The following is a 16,335-nucleotide window of genomic DNA, read 5'->3' on the forward strand; positions in this document are numbered from 1 at the left end:
AGTAAAAAAAACCCCAAATCAAGAATTGTATAGTAGCTTGCTTCTGTGTGCAAATGAATGCTGTTGTTTCAATGTGAAATGGTACCACAGTCTCCTACTTAAGGTAATGTTAGAGAAGTATTGTATTACTGAAGACTCTTTGCCGAATTGGATCCTGTTGTGCAGTCCTTGCACATGCAAAACTTCTGTTCCTGGCTCAGAACCCAGTTCCTCTGCATTAATATCAAAGATAATGAAAGCTGTTTAATGATATTGTACTCAATAAACAAGTGTTCTAGTGAAAGGGCATCTTTATAAAGTACTAGAGTACTGACAAAGAGATTCCTGTATCTGTATAAAAATATATAAGTGGCACTGCTGCAATGTGGGAGCCGCCTTTGGTGTGTCGTCCCTCAAGTGGTGCTTGAGGCATGAAGAGCAAAGCTGAAAAAAATCTCTGTAAACATTTTAATTACTCTGTGCATTTTCCAGAAACTTTAAATGGTTTTGCAAGATAACCAAAATAGTGGTAGGACCCTGTATGCCTCAGCTTATCCTAAGTAGTTACCGCAAGATTCAATTAGGATTTTTTTGGGGTAAATAGTTAAAAATTTTCATTCCCTATGAGTGCGTTATGGATCAGAAAAAACAATCTTAAAAAACTAAAGTTGTAATTCTGTAGGGTTTTTAAAAAATTGCTGATAATTTTAAAGAACTCATATATGCAACTATATGGAAGGAGTTATGCAATTGAGTGACTTAATCAAGGTTAATGTAGTTTTCAGTGCTGCCTGACAGTATAGAACACAAGTACACCTGCCTGTAAAACAGCAATACCCTATGTTTCAGTCTTAGAGACACCGGAAAGTGCAGTAGTCATGGCAGGGCTTGGAGTGAGCTGCAGCTTCAAGGGACTCTGTCATTCATCATGAAAATTAAAAGGAAGTTCTCTTTTTCAAGGAGTCTGTTAGAAAGAAAGGGCATAGTACCACCTTTAGCTATTAGATATCTGATAGCTTTTTAATTTGGGCATAGTCTGGTTTTGTACATACACTTAACTTTTAAAAAATAAGATGAAGAACATGCAGAACAAAAATTACGTCCATCTGTGGCTGTAAATTTGTGTTACAATTGACCTCTAAAAAGAAGCAGAACCATTAAAATACTTTGGCTTTTGAATGTACAGAATCTTCTCCAGGCAAAATAAAATACTAGGTAACCCTGATAATGTAGTGGTTTTTAAATAATCTTTAAAGCTGACTGTTTTCTGAAGGCACACATGTCTTTAATTCAAGCAAATCTTCTGCTTTGTGCAGTAGAATGAATCACGTCCGTAGAATCATGCCCACAGATGGCTGGCTGTGTCCTGGAGGACTGTTTGCACCAGCTATTTGTCAATCCTGTTTAAGTTTGAACATTCCTTTCTAATTGTTCTCTGAAGCGTAGACTTTACCAGCACACTGTACCAGTAAGTATAGTATAAATAAACAGGAATTCATTGGGAGGAGAGAAATTGTTCTACATAACAGAAGAAGGTCAGTGCATTCTGCTTGCGATGCGGTACGTTTCATACTCGGGTGGAAGCAAACCAACCTAAACATAAGTAGATTTTTCTACAAAGCACGAGACAAACCATGTTGGGAAAAAAAAAGCTGACAGTTTAGTAATTATTACTGGTGGCGGATTTAATATTTAGAAACTGCTGGTGACCTAAAATGCCATCAAGTGGAAATCAGCTTTTTTGTTCTTTTCAGTAGTCTGTGACCTTGATTTATTGGTAGGAAGTCCGAACAGCCAGGCTGCAAGCGAGTTGATGGGGCACTGCCTAGTGGCATAGCAGGTGACTCTAGTATTTCCGTTAAAATGACCTTGCCTGTATGTTTTGCTTCAAAAACAGTCAGCCAGTCAGTTAAACCGAACTCCAGAGTTTGCCTGCTCTGGACCTGCTGAGCTTTTTAAGGGAGTTGGAAAGGAAGTTTATAAAGACCATCAGGGATTTTTCCCAAGAACCGAGAGTAGTACATCGACGTGAGACAAAGGAGTTTTCTTTTTGCCCTGCTGAGGCTGCGGTTGGTGAGCAGTGGTGCTGGAGCACCTTCCCTCTCTCGGGGGTGGAGGGTAGCGCCGGGGGGGGGGCTTTACGCCGCCGCCTTTTCAGGACCGCGGACAGCTCCGCGCCGCGCGCGCGGCCCGGTGCGGCGGGGGGGGAGGGTAGAGGGGATGGGCGCCCGGTGAGCTCCCCCCGCAGCACAGGGACCCCTCTGGTCGTGTCCGCAGGCACCCCTTCAAAACGTGTCAGAGACATAGCTTTGTCTCTGAATTCCCCGAACCGGCCCGGAGCTCTGCACTGGCCAGGGCAAAATCTCCAGGAGGGTATAGAGTAACCCGTATAGGTGCCACGTAGTCTTGTGAAACGCTGGAAATGTTAAAAATTGTTTCATCAAATAGGTTTTCAGTGGTCACGTTGTATTAGTTATTCAGTATAACTAAGAATAAAGCAAGAGCTGTTATTAAATTTAACAAATGTGAGTTACTGTTAAGACTATAATGAAAGTCAAATGTAACCAGCTAGGTTTAAATCATTACGTTATCATGTCCAGAAAAGCAGGTAAAAATTCCAAGCAAGTTTCCTTCACATCCCTCCCCCTTCTAGAAAAAAAAAAAAAAAAACAACCCTAATGAACAACAGTAACGATGCTGGAGTTGAGGATAGTGACAACCGCAAATCTGTGTGTTCTCTTTTTGGTCCATTGTTGTCATACCTATAATGCTGTTGAAAACATCACACTTGGGAGATTATGAAGTATGTGTAACTCTCTCTCCAGTTTTGTGTTTGCTGATGCAGTTCTTCAAACCAAGTGCCCTGTGTTTAGAAGATCAATGGGAAAAATGTAATTCATTGTTATCCCAGCCTAAAACAGGTATTTCTCTGACAATTATTCCACTTGAGAGTTTGAAGAGGTTGAGAAAGGAAGAGCTAAGAAGATAGAATGATCCAATTATCATAATAATTTTTGATGTAGAAATTATCCACTTCACACGTAAACAGTTTATTACTTAATACTAGTTTACACAATTAAAGAAGCAGCAGCACGGAATATGGTCGAAATTGTAGTTCCTAGAAAGCTTATTGTTCCGTTCCATATTTCTCTAGCAGAATTTGCTGTTAGATCAACAAATGAAGTGGAATTTAAGAACATTTTGGGTGGCAGTTCACGTGGTAAAGCTGTAGTTTTTCTACTTATATTGAAAAATAGACCTGTCTCTCTCTCATACTGCTGGAGATAGAGATGCTTTTTAAGTATGCACTCGTGAAGCTCTACTGGCACTTTCTTGTATTACTTAGAGTAAAGGATTAAAATAAAAATTCTCTGAGGTTGCCAGTAAGAGGTCTTTAATGTCTTTTGTTGAGCATTTCACCATAGCCTGGTATTTCTTGAGAGACGGTGGTCACTGGAAGAATATATACACTGGAACACATTTCCTTTGGTGACGGACTGCTTAGTGTATCCCCTCTGTAAATAAACATTGTCCTTCTCTTGCCTGTCCTGAATAATAGTATACCTGAGTAATGCTAACCTGCGCTCTCTGGGAAAGAATCAGAACCCCTTTTCCTTCTCCCTGATACAGATGCTTTCACTCATGCAGAAACATGAAAGTTGTTGGTATTGGCAGAAGTGAAGAGAAATCTTCATTTTTTTGGTATGTCAGTTGAGATTTCTATCAACTTCTAAAATGTATTGCTAGTTCATACTTAGTGGGAAGTCTTGCAGACTCCAAGGTTAAGTTAAGCCATTGCTTTCACAACAGAGCCTCCCAGGGCTCCAGGGAGAAAGCACCTTCGGTCCTTAGATGCTTCTGAAGTGGTGGGAAAATAATGTGCTAACTGACGGATTTGGAGTCTTCTTTAACTTTATGGAAAGTTATCGCAGCTGAGAGCCCAAATATCTTGCTGAAGAATCAAGAATCTTTTCTTCTTTTTCCTGTTCCTGAAAACTTGAATAAATGGAACAGATAGTATCAGGAAACAGGAAACAGTGGTACTAAATACACATCTTGACCTGTTTATTGTGCAAATAAGTTCGGTAATGCAATAAATATTGTTTACGGGAGCTTCATTATCTTGCTGACATAAATGGAAAGTTCTGCAGTAAAAATTTTGCACTCATGAACACATATGAAGTTAAACTCCTTACAGTTTCTTGTCATAAGAAGTAATGGGTATTCTGTAGGCGGAATTATGTATTTATTTATTATATATTACCTATATTATCTGCATACCACCCTATATATGGGGTGATATGTGTGCATCTCATTTGCTGTCTTGTTGGCAATCTGTTGGCTCTGTGCTGAGTCTACCTTGCCTAAACTGAGGTGTGTTGTATCATCGGGGATTGCACACACAGACTGTGGAACTTCTGCTGCACGAACAAATGAGTTAGATTAAGAGCACAGAGAGCAATAACAGGTGAAAATCAAGAAATAAACTTTGAGTGATAGTTTTATTCTGATCTGAAGCCTGTTGAGAATTAGTGGGGTTTTTTTTTTTTGTTTCTCTTAATAGGCCTTGGATCAGGCATCAAAAAAACTCACTGTGTACTGGTTTTGATCCAGGATGCAGTAACTTCATGTACAGACTTGAAAATTCCCTTCCGCCAATCAAGTTTAATACATATTCCATGTGTGTATTAAACAGAACATTCTGTATGTATATTTAACAGCAGAAAATCATATAGGAATCCAAGGACAGGATGTTAATCTGTCCAATTAACACTATAACTGCCAAATTATCACCGTATCTGTCAAATTAACACTTTAGAGTATTTTTGTGAGAATACTTAGATTTGTTTCCATTCAGTACATTTTTGATGGATTATATCTGCAGAACCTATTGACCCAGGGAAATTTACAGGTGCCCAGTGTCTCTGAAACACAGCACAGTACTACATAAGGCGTGGAAGGCAGGCTAGAAAATCCTTAAGTGTTGCTCAGCATTCAAAAAGATCTGAGGCCATTTGCCTTAAAGTGACACGTAGAAGATGCCTCTATTTCCAACAGGCTCCATTAGAACATAGGAGGAGTTTGTACCTGATGGTCAGGACACTGACTGGTTGGCCTGGCCATACCTAGATTATCTATTCATATGCACCAGTGTTCTGAGCATTTTTTATTGAGGCTGCTAGAAGTTTATCAAGACATAGTAGTGCATAATGAAGTGTGAGAAGGTATTTATTGCCCCTGTGGGAGGAGAACATTTGTAACCAGAGATCAGATTCTGGATTTCTATAAATTGTGTAGCTTAGCTGAAATCAACAGAGGTACAATTGACAATCAACATTGCCTATGATCTTAGAGGCATTCTGCATGCACATCTTAATGTGAAAGTATTGTGCATGTCAGATACGTCAGCTGAGGGGACTTCAGATCAGAAAATTCCGTCAGGTACTTGGCTGCAGCTCTGGTTTGCCTGGATTTAAGTGAAAGTGTGCCAAGACTGACAAGTGAATATAAACACTCTTGTGATTCTGGTTTGTATGTGATCTACTAAATGTAGTATTCTGGGCTTTGAATTTGATTTGAGACACGTTTATGGTCCGTTTTGAGCAGAGATCAGAAAAGGAATGGCTGCTGCGTAGGACTTGGGATAGTTAAAAAGCTGTGTGGAGGCTTCTGTGCAACTTCAATCAGCTGTTTTCACCCTTGATTTTGATGCTGAAAGTTGTTGTCACACTCCCTTGCTAGAAGATGAATTACTGCTCTGGGCCTATGAAGCTCCTTTTAAGTTGTAAACTACCCCTGAGAGGACACTGTAATTGATCTTGTAATTAGCTTGCAGTTAAGCTAGATATATTGGTCATTGTACAAACTTTCTTTTATTAGCTGAAAATAAACTGTAAAGTACGCAGAAAAACAACTAATTTTGTGGGGAAGTTTCCACAGCTCTATTCTGTGGAAAAGAGGAAAGTTACACATCATGACAACACAAAGAAAAATAGAGTTTAATGTAACTTTTTTTTTTTAAAATAACATAAACTACATTACATTGAAAAATGTGAATGGAAAAAATTCCATTCAGGAAATGTGATATGTAAAATACCTATATATCACACTGTCTTTTTAAAGAAATTGTGTAGCTTGACTTTGTCCCATTATTTTAATGAAAGCTACATTAAGTGATTTCTTCTTATGGCTGTCAGAAGATCAGAAGAGATTGTCATGAGAACATATTTTGCAGCTTAGAAATAATTCTTGTATAAAGAGAGTGGTAAAACATGAACATTTTATACTTTAAACTAGTGTATCTGAACTCAGGCCTTTGCAACTGAAAATGTACAGTTAATATCACCTATAAATATTTTATGTAATACTGTTTTAATGTAGTTGCTGGGAGTCACACATTTGTAATTTACTGATTCATTTTGCTTTTCCTTCTTGAACAGTTCCTGCAATTGGACTCCTTCATCTGTGTGAAAACAGTCCTTAATAATGTCGTAGTTCAGCCCCGATCAGGACCAGACTACGCAGTCTCTCTCTCACTCCCCCCACCCTCTGAGAGAATAGGGAGAGATAATATAAGAAAAAAGGCTCGAGGTTTGAGATAAGGACAGAGAGAAATCCTTAAAGTTACCGTTACGAGCAAAACAGACTCGACTTGGGGAAAACTATTCATTTATTTCTAAAACTAGCAGGATAATGAGACACAGAACAAGATAACCTCCCCCCCAACCCTCCCTCTCCCCAAGCTTAACATTATCTCTACTACCTTCCTCCCCGGAGCGGCACAGCGGGGAAGAGGGGTTATGGTCAGTTCATCACTTGTTGCTTTGCACCGCTGCTTCATAGTCGGGAAAAGAACCCCTCACATTCCTCCCCTGCTCCATTGTGTGGTCCCTCCCATGGGCCACAGTCCTTCGTGAACTGCCCCGGCGTGGGTAATTTCTTCCACAGGGTGCAGTCCCTCCAGAACTACTGTCACAGTGGGCCCTCCATGGGCCACAGCCTCCTTCAGGCATCCTCCTGCCCTGGCGTGGGGTCCTCCCTGGGCTGCAGGTGGATCTCTGCTCCTGCGTGGGCCTCCATGGGCTGCAGGGGCACAGCCGGCCTCACCATGGGCTGCACCACGGGCTGCAGGGGAATCTCTGCCGGGAGCAGCATCACTGCTCCCCTCCTTCTTCACTGACCTTGGCGTCTGCAGCCGTTCCTCTCACAAGAAATTCTTCACAACTGCTCAGTCAGACGCCTCTCAGGATCTCTTCTCATCTCCTCTCCACTTCTTGCAGCTGGGCTGAGTTGGGCCCAGACGGCTGTCCGGTGGGAGGTCAGAGGGTGAGGGCCACAAGGCCCACAAGGCTCGCGCCTCCCCCTCTCTGCCCCTACTCAGTATCTTCACATCAGCTTTTATCTTTTTTCTTTTTTCCTGTTTTTCCCCTTCTTAAATACGCTATCGCAGAGGTGTTATCAGGGAACATTCTGTCACCAGTTGGCTCAGTCCCGGCCAGCAGCGGGTCCACCCTAGGCCCAGCTGAGTCCACTGGACAAAGGGGAAACTACTTCTAGAAGTTTCTTACAGAAGCTACCACTGTATCCCCCCTCCCTCACTGAATAAAACCAGAAGAACTAAACATAGTTTTATGTTGACATTGTAAAAACAAAAGGATGTGAGTGTTAGCTCCTCTATGACAGAGTGAAGAGGGATGAATTCTGAAGAGGGATGTGCACATCTTCTAAGATGCTTCCTTATCTCATTCATTTTGATGGAGACTATTGGTCCTTTTGGAATTAAACCCCTTTTGAGGAAATACTAAGCCTTTTCACAGCATATGGAAATACCCCTGTGAATTCCATATAGAGTAAAACCAATGGGGAGGCCTTAAATACCTTTATATTTTAAAATTCCTACTCTTAGTCTTTTTAAGAGTAACTTGCTCTGAATTGTTTTTTTTCTGTAAAGAAGCATATTTATTAAAAGGAAAATCTACTCTGTCAAAGTGGCACCTTCTAAACTTTTTATGCCTGTAGAGCTATCCTGATGAACAGGGGAGAGCTGGCTTCTGTGTTGTGTGATTGACCAACAGAATTGTTTATTGAATTCTAATTGAATACATATCAGAAAGTTCTTGAAGACTGCAGAAGCAATGGGGGTCAAAAGTAAAGAGTTACGTGGCTCTACAGATAAAACTCTTGGGTATAGTTTGTCTTGCAAAACCACTGCTGCTGCTAAGGATGCGTCTGTGGGAAGGGACCTTAGCTTGATATTGAGTCTGGATATTCAGAAGAAGATATCAGAGGCAAAGTAAGTTTTTGCGTATAAAAGAGCGTATTTGATATAAAAATAATTGAGAAATAAATATATGTGGGCTCATATCAATAGATATGGGTAAAGAGCTTTCTGAGCTTTCTTATCTGTAGTCTACAAAAAGTATTGTTACTTGTAGTATTTTGGAGTGTAGCTGTGTCTTCCATGAACAGTTATACATCAGTTCTATGGTTTGATGGGTAGGTGGAAGTTAATCTGTAAAGAAGGAAACACATGTATAACAAGCATTTATATTGTATTTTTCATTGTCAAAGGGAATTACCTGGATAAATCCTAACGTTTTTTTCTGTCACTTAAATGATGTTTTACAAAACGGAACATGGAGATGAAGAGTTCAAGTGCTGTGGAAGTAATCTGAGGAAGGCTTTCTAACTACAGTTGAAGCTTAGCCTTGCTGTCTTGTGCTCAGATCAGTCATTTGTCACGTAAATAAGACACTTGCTGCCTTTCAGCTATGCCTATAATTTAAAAAGCCAGCCTGCTTTAGCGGATGTCCCAAACACGGCAATGTAAAATGAATGCAGTCCTTCACAGTATGTCATAATGAGATACTGTTGGGAATATTTATGAAACATTTTATTTCTATTACAGTTGTTTATTCCAGCTTTCATAGCACTACAACTTCTGTAGCATTACTGCAGGTGTATGCAGACATTCACACCTGCCCTACCCCTGACCTCTGACAATAGTGTCTTTCACTAGAATAATGCATTATGAAGCAATGCTTCATCTTCAGTCTCTTAACAAAACAAAGATTCATCCCAGGTGGTGAATGGTGTTTCTTGTTTTGTGATGGCTGTTATGTTTTTAAGAATAAGCTCTATTGCAGCCAAGGAATGAGGCATATCTTTATTCAAAAATAAAAATTGTATAGTAGCTTTGATTCAGTCTGTACCATTACATCCATAAAATTCACGTGCATAGAACCCTGATTTCAGTTTGAGAAACTGGAGAAAGACTGAATATTCAGATGTGGTGAGACAGCACAAAATAAATTGTTTCCTACCTGAAACAAATAATAAATACAACTAGCAACAGTAATCACTGAGCATTTACTGATAGCACCTAGGTTTAAGTTTTTGTTAAAAATATTCTCGGTGTATTTCTGGTACAACATTAGTTACCGCTTTTACACCAGTGATACACGTTTGAGGTATATTTTGACTTCAGAGGAGAATCTGTATTTGTGAGTACCTAAATTAGTGGGACCTTCAGAGCCTCTCAGTTTAGAGCATCCTCATTATATGCTAAGGTTTTGATCCTTAACACCTTTGTCTTTATTAAAATATCTATTCAAGAAGAGTTTGAAACTCTTGAGCAGATGTTGATTTATGAATAAACTAAGGATGCTCTTTACCAACTTCTTCTTTGCCTGCAGAGCTGCTCTCTGCAGTAGGTGTAAAATTCAGATATTGCTGTGCAGCTGCTACATACCGATTGTAGTGGATTCCTTTGTTTCCAGATTCCTTTGTAGGATTCTGCCCAAGAGTTGTTCGTGGGCTCTGCATAAAGAATGGACTGATACAGGAGAAGTTCTCATCCATCCAAATTCCAGTATAGCTGAAAAGGTACCCTGTGACAGCTACTGCTGAACATGATCCTTGTCTGAATGGTGGCAGGGATAAAGTGGCTTCACACTAAGCCCACCTCATCCTTTTGTTTTCATTCAAATTTAGGCTTTGTGGTAAAAGCCAGTAACTTGCATTCTGTTGTGATTTCTGCAGTGTGATAGTTTAAAAAACCTAAATCCTTATGTGGTAGGATAGACCAGTGCTGAGCATGATGCATTCTCAGTTCACCTGCCATATAGTTTTAAGATAGTTTAGTGGCAAAATGTGTTAAAAAAAAAAAAAAGATCAAAGGTTACTACCCTTGGCCAGTCTACTTTCCAGTTTTGGTTGTCAGATAGGAAAATGTTTCATTCTCCGCCTTTATGTGCAGCCATATATGAATAGACATTTGTCTACCTGCCAACAACAGAATGGAATGCAGTGGAGCCAGATGAGGAATCTGTCAGTGTAGCTGTAAGCTGGCAGACTATTCTTTTCCCCTGCCATTTGGCACTTGGAAGGAAAATAAAAAAAGATGAACAGGTTTTTTTTATATCCGTCCTATGATCAGAGATGTCAGCTCATCCAAAATTAGTAATTTCACCTGTGACTTTTGTATGTATGTTGTGGCTGGTGTCATTCTGTGTTAACTGCTGGAGATCAGATGTTTTGCTACCATGGACTGTCCCATTGAGCATAATAGTTGTGAAAATAAAGCTTTTAAAAACATTTTGAGTAATAATTTTACATTTAAACCACGGAAGATAATGAGGTTGGCAGCACTCCATGGAAACTTGTTTCATGTGTTTGATTTTTGGACTTCTTGAAAAAAACAGTAGCTTTGAGGACACAGCATCTTTTACCTGAGAGCTACTGTAAGCTATATAGATTTGATGAAGCTATAACACTCAAGTGATTAATGGGACAGCAATAAGAACTGTGTGTGCTAAGATGTGTTAGACAGAATATGCCAGAATTTGGGTTTTTTGGGAGTCTTTTTTTTTTTTTTCCCCAAGAAAGCAGCTGCAGTTGTAATTAGGAGTGATCAAATAAAATAGTATTTTACCTATAAAGAAGTGCAGATAAATACCTGTAAAGAGACTTGTATCTATGTTTATTTAACCTGATGTTGAAAGTTTCCCTTCTTAAAGATATTTTAACTTAATCTTTGAAGCAGTTTGAAGACTTTCTCTGCTATATGGTTTAGACAGAAGCCCACTTTAGGCCTTTAGGAGTAACAGGTACTAGTGCTGCTTTATTGCTGCTTTTTTGCTTCTTCCTCCCAGTTTTACTTTCCAGGGTGAATTACAGAGGCAGTTCTTACAGGAATGCCTCTATACATTTAGGATTAGTGCATGACTATGTTTATAAGGATTTTTAAATACACAAGTACATCTAACTCCACTCTGCTTCTCTTGCTGCCCAGTTCTTCGTTTCCCTTATTGAGGTGGTCATGCTTTAGGACAATGCTTAATTACTTAGGTCTTGTATTTCTGTATTTGGAGTTAATTTAAACATTTCCTTAATTGAAGTTCCCAGTTTAACTGTGTTTCTGAGACAGTAAAAACACTACAGGGACTTTAAAATTCCTGTGGTGCTGATGTATATTCACCCCTTGTCAGTTAAATAAAAATTTACCCATTTTAAAGACAAACACACAAACTTTCCCAAATACTTGAAGTATTTATGTCATAAGTAAAACTAAAGGAGGAAATGAAAGGAGAGATTCTTGTGTATATGATGTGTTGGCACTAGTCATTCCTTAAAAACAAGTTCCAAAGTTTAGAGTCACTGGTGTGCTCCTTTGGCAAAATGAATGAGTCAGCTCATTTTATCTAGCTGCAGATTTTGTGTTTCTTCCTTTAACTTCTGTCTCCCTTATTCACTTGCAAAAATATTGCCAATTTATTCAGAAAATACTTCTTTTTTTTTTTAATTGGTTACAGTTTTCCTAGGAGTAGTGAAGCTGATCATCCCTGAAGAGAGTGAGGCTCCTCTCACATTGGGAACAGTGGCAGATGGCAGCCGTTTTGGGAGATGGCATTTCTTCATGCAGTAATCTGTAGAACAAATTATTTTTAGTACTGAATGAAGAAAAACAAATCTTAAATTAAAAATTGTAAAATAATAATTTAAAGGTAACAACATAAAAATAGTGAAATGTAGATAGTTGTCCCCAGTGACTTCTGCAAGAAGTTTGTAGAGTCGGAGTTCATTTCTGAGGAACTCAACATGGGGAAAAATAGAACACAGACCACTTAAAAATGCATTCTAAAAACTAGTTCTGTAAAATAGCGTGGTTATTTTGTGGGAAGATGTGCTGTGTTCTTCATACATGAAAGTTTGCAACTGCTGCTTCAGTGCAAAACTAAATTCATCCCTAACTTTAAAATCTGTGTTTCCATCCCTGTACTGCCAAGATCAGCATAATAGTTGTAGCAGACCTAAAAGACCAGAAGATGTTTCTAAAGAGGTTTTTTTTTGTTGTTGTTGTTTTGGGATTATTTTATTGGCATGGTAATTTGTTCAGTGTGGTCATTTGTTTATGTTTGTGAAAGTGCAAAGGGAACCAAAGCAATTAATTCACTATTTCTTTGCAACTTTCCCTTTTAGATGTAAGAAAGCTGGCATAGCTCATGTCCTGCTGCACTCTCTCAGCAGTAAGAGCGAGCTAGAGCAGACCACCAAAAGCAGGGGGTAGTGTGGAATGGCAGCTGATGGAAGCTGAGCTCTGAACCAGTTGTGATGTGGTTAGGTTAGGTGCTTAAAAGTTTTCTAAGGGCTAGTTATATCCAAATAACCTTGCCCAGTCCTTAGGTTCTTGGGGAAAAAAAAAAGCTGTGGTTTAAACAATGTATCTTTTTCATTCCATCTCGGTCAATTGTATGAAGCTGCTGTTCTGGATTGCTCTGGGTCACCCAGTGTATTCTCTGGCAAATACACGTGTTACATAGTAACGTACATATTCTTTTTATTTTCTTTGTTATTTCTTTCCAGCTTTTTAAATAACAGAATAATAAATATTATAAAACAAGATTAATGCTATTTCAGTGACCTGGTCCCATTTTCTCAATTTGCATGTATATGCAGGAGACCTACCTCCACTGTTTCTTCTCTGTTATCCTCCTTGCACTTAGCGATATTCAGAACTTTAATAAGTCATGCTCCTTCTGTATCTGCTCAGGGAACTTTTTTGACTGTCAACTCCAGTCACAAGAGCTTTTGGGAACTACTGGTGCTGGATGGAAGCCTTCTACGTGTGGTAACTTAAGGAGTTTATTTTCATTGTGTTTTAAGCAGCAGGAGAGGGTGCGATCTGAAACTTTGGTATAATGAAATAGCTGGTAAATTAATAATATTATCAAAGTAAAGAAATAACTGTTGTGGACATTGACTTTGTAGAAACTCCTGATTCAGTCAGTTTCATTCAGTCACTTACTGGTGTGTCTACTGAGTATCTCAAATGAATATAGTAACCCTAAGTAGCGGACTTTTATTTCTGACCTCTGATTTGGTTCAAGTTTCATAAAAATTAATAGAACTAAATATCTCCCTGTTGATTACAGATCTGAGGAAGCTCAACTGTGATAGTTCCAGCAATTGTTTTTGTGAAATATCTTTTTAATAATGAAAGTGAAAAAATATTTTGTTTTGATATTAATAATTTTTAAAATCTTTCTCTTAATAAGTTCATTATCTAATTCTTTTGATTTTATTATATATTTGTGAGCTTGTGATGATTTCTTAGTTCAATGCATAGTGACGCTTTTCTCAGGGGGTTCTTTTTCTCCATAGCATTGTGAAAGAAATCTTGATATCTTGGAATGTCCTTTTTTTTCCCTTTGTAGTCCTTGGATTTCAATTCTTATCAGTATTACCTGCATAGAAAGTTATTGGATAGAAAGAATGGCATTTTTAGGAGCATCTCACCTTCTTTGGGTCCCTGGAGCACATACATACATATGGAGAGGCCTATATGAAAAGAAATTACATATGTTTCAGCAATTGCTGACTCCTATAGTGGCCTTTTAGCATTGTAGGCTGTTGTGGTGTGAAGCTCTTTCACAGTTGTTTGAGATGAACAAGAGAGCTGAAAGTCTGGCCAGTACCATTTAATAATACTGACCAATGCCTCTGAATATCTTTGGAAAAAGGAAGCTAAAAGGAATACTGCCAGGACGTGATTTAAAACAGAAAGGAAATAAGAGTGGGCAGCATTTAACTTTGTGTGCTGAGGCTGAATTTAACCCTATGTTATTTTATGTGGTCATAAACGTCCTTTCTTTAAAAAACCTCATAGAGTATTTGGGTTAGGTTTTTCAGAATGATCTGAGAGATAGAGGTTAAAAAAAAGCATAGGTAAACCTGATAAGAATGTTGTTTACCACATACCTGTTTTTTGAAATGGTTGTGTTTGTATGTGGCCTGTCAGAGTAACCGAGATGTATTATTCAGATGTTTTTTAATGTGAAGGTTTTGATGCTGCACTTCTGAAAACAGGGTTCACAAAGACTACAAATGGTCTGAGCCTCTTCTGCGCATCCCTTCCTGAGACGGTAAGGTTTAAATGCAGTCTTTGAGAGAAGTATTTGGAGCTTGCTTAGCCACCAGCTAACCACATGAACACATTAAAACAATCTTCATGTGCATTGACGTACACAGTGTTTCTAGCAAAATATCAGTAACTATGAAAAACTCATTTTGTCCTGAGATGGCAAATTTAAGTAAATATGCTATACAAATAATTTTTTTTTTTCTGATGCTGAGTAATAGCCTTTTACAATCTTCTGTTTAAATTGTCATTTTTATAATTGGGGGGAGGGCGTGAGGAGTGCTTGTATACATGTGTAAGTGGTAGAGCAGTTTAGCTTTCCTATTTGAGTGAACTAAGCATGTTTCATTTGCTAGATAGCCGTATCCACAAGACCTTGTGGATCAATTTCTACTGAGCCTCCAGAAAGTTTGGTTTTAATTCTGGATGTGGGAAACATTCTGGAAAATATAAGATAGACAAACCCTCATGTAATTTAGTGAAAAACGTAGCCTTTGCTTTCTGTGCTTTGCATACAGAAGGTATTTGATGCCTCATGACTTTACATACGACTTAAACCTACAAACATCTCTGCTCTGTGGCTTCGTATTTAGGATGAGGAATACAGCAGCCCTCTGGAACTCCTGCAGGCTCTCCAAGGTGAAGGACAGGCCTTTAGATAACTTACAGACCATTTAATTACATACCTTCTGATCGAAAAAGGTCTTTTTCATCCCTTATCTGTCTACTTTGAATGCGTTTCTCTTTTTCTTATCTGGTGTTACATGAATTTAACAATGTGTTGTGTAAATATACACATACCTGTATAAATATCTATGATATTATATTTACTTTTATGTTTTTACTGTATGGCATTACAAATATCAAATATCACATTTATTTGGAGTTAAAGATTTGCATTTACACACAACATGCTGGAAATACATTACATAATTTCAGGTGAAGATAACTTTAAATTTTCTCCTATAGAGTGGAGACTTAGTAAAGGTATATGAGAGCCTCCTATTAGAAGAACCTTGCAGAACACTGATGAAGTACTTGCACTAGATTTCAACACTGAATAATTATAAGAAATTTGAAAGCTATGAAGAGACATAACATCTTTGACCTTGACTAGAGTTTGACCTCTCTGTGGAGCATAAGACTTAATTCTGTAGGAAGTGTTTGCTCACTCTTTTATGGTGTTCTCTTTTTATTGCTAGCATAATTCTCTATTCAAATGGGAAGTAGTATCTGGAAATGAATGTATGGCTATCATAACAGGATTGACTGAAAGCAGCTGAGAGGCTGTATACATACCTTTTAAATTGTGCTGTTCAGCTGTTCTGTCTCTTCATTCATTTACCTTCCTTGCTTTCCAAATAGGAAATGTGCCTAGCCAAGCACCAGGCACACACAAATACCTCCATTATCTTCCAAATTAAAAGTGAAACTTGCATTTAGTCGGTTACATAATTGCAAGTATATAAAATGCACATGAATTTCTGTGTCATTTTGATACGTCCCAATTTAATTGTTATTCACAGCCTGGTTTAGAGGTCCATATTTGTTCCAGGGTGTTTAATATCCATCTTAGTTTGAATTTAGAGACACAGAATTGTATGGAAATATTCTTCATAAATATGATTTTGAAGTGTTAATGTTTTTATGAAATAGAAATTTTTGTACTGAATCTGTGGTCCATTGTGGGTTCTGGTGTTTTCTGCCTTCCGTGTTTTCACCTCCTGCATCTCATATGATAGCTGAAGAGATTATAACTTAAAAATATTATTTTTCTTAGAAGAAATTGGTGCAGCTGAATTCAAGGGAAGTTGATAGGGATCTTCTGTGTCTGCAAACATCACGTGTTCCACTGAGCACTACTGAGAAACTTCTTTCTTTGTAGCGCTAGGATTTCTTCCACTGACAGGTGAATATGTTACCCAGTATGTATTCCA

General features: G+C 38.4%; 1 protein-coding gene across 1 annotated transcript in view; it reads left to right on the forward strand.

Moving 5' to 3' along the window:
* Positions 1-16,335, forward strand: part of KCNN2 (potassium calcium-activated channel subfamily N member 2) — a 76,132-nt gene that overhangs the window by 2,641 nt on the left and 57,156 nt on the right. The window lies entirely within an intron of this gene.

Source organism: Chlamydotis macqueenii, chromosome Z, assembly GCF_036417535.1.
Source record: "Chlamydotis macqueenii isolate bChlMac1 chromosome Z, bChlMac1.mat, whole genome shotgun sequence".
Classification (NCBI taxonomy): domain Eukaryota; kingdom Metazoa; phylum Chordata; class Aves; order Otidiformes; family Otididae; genus Chlamydotis; species Chlamydotis macqueenii.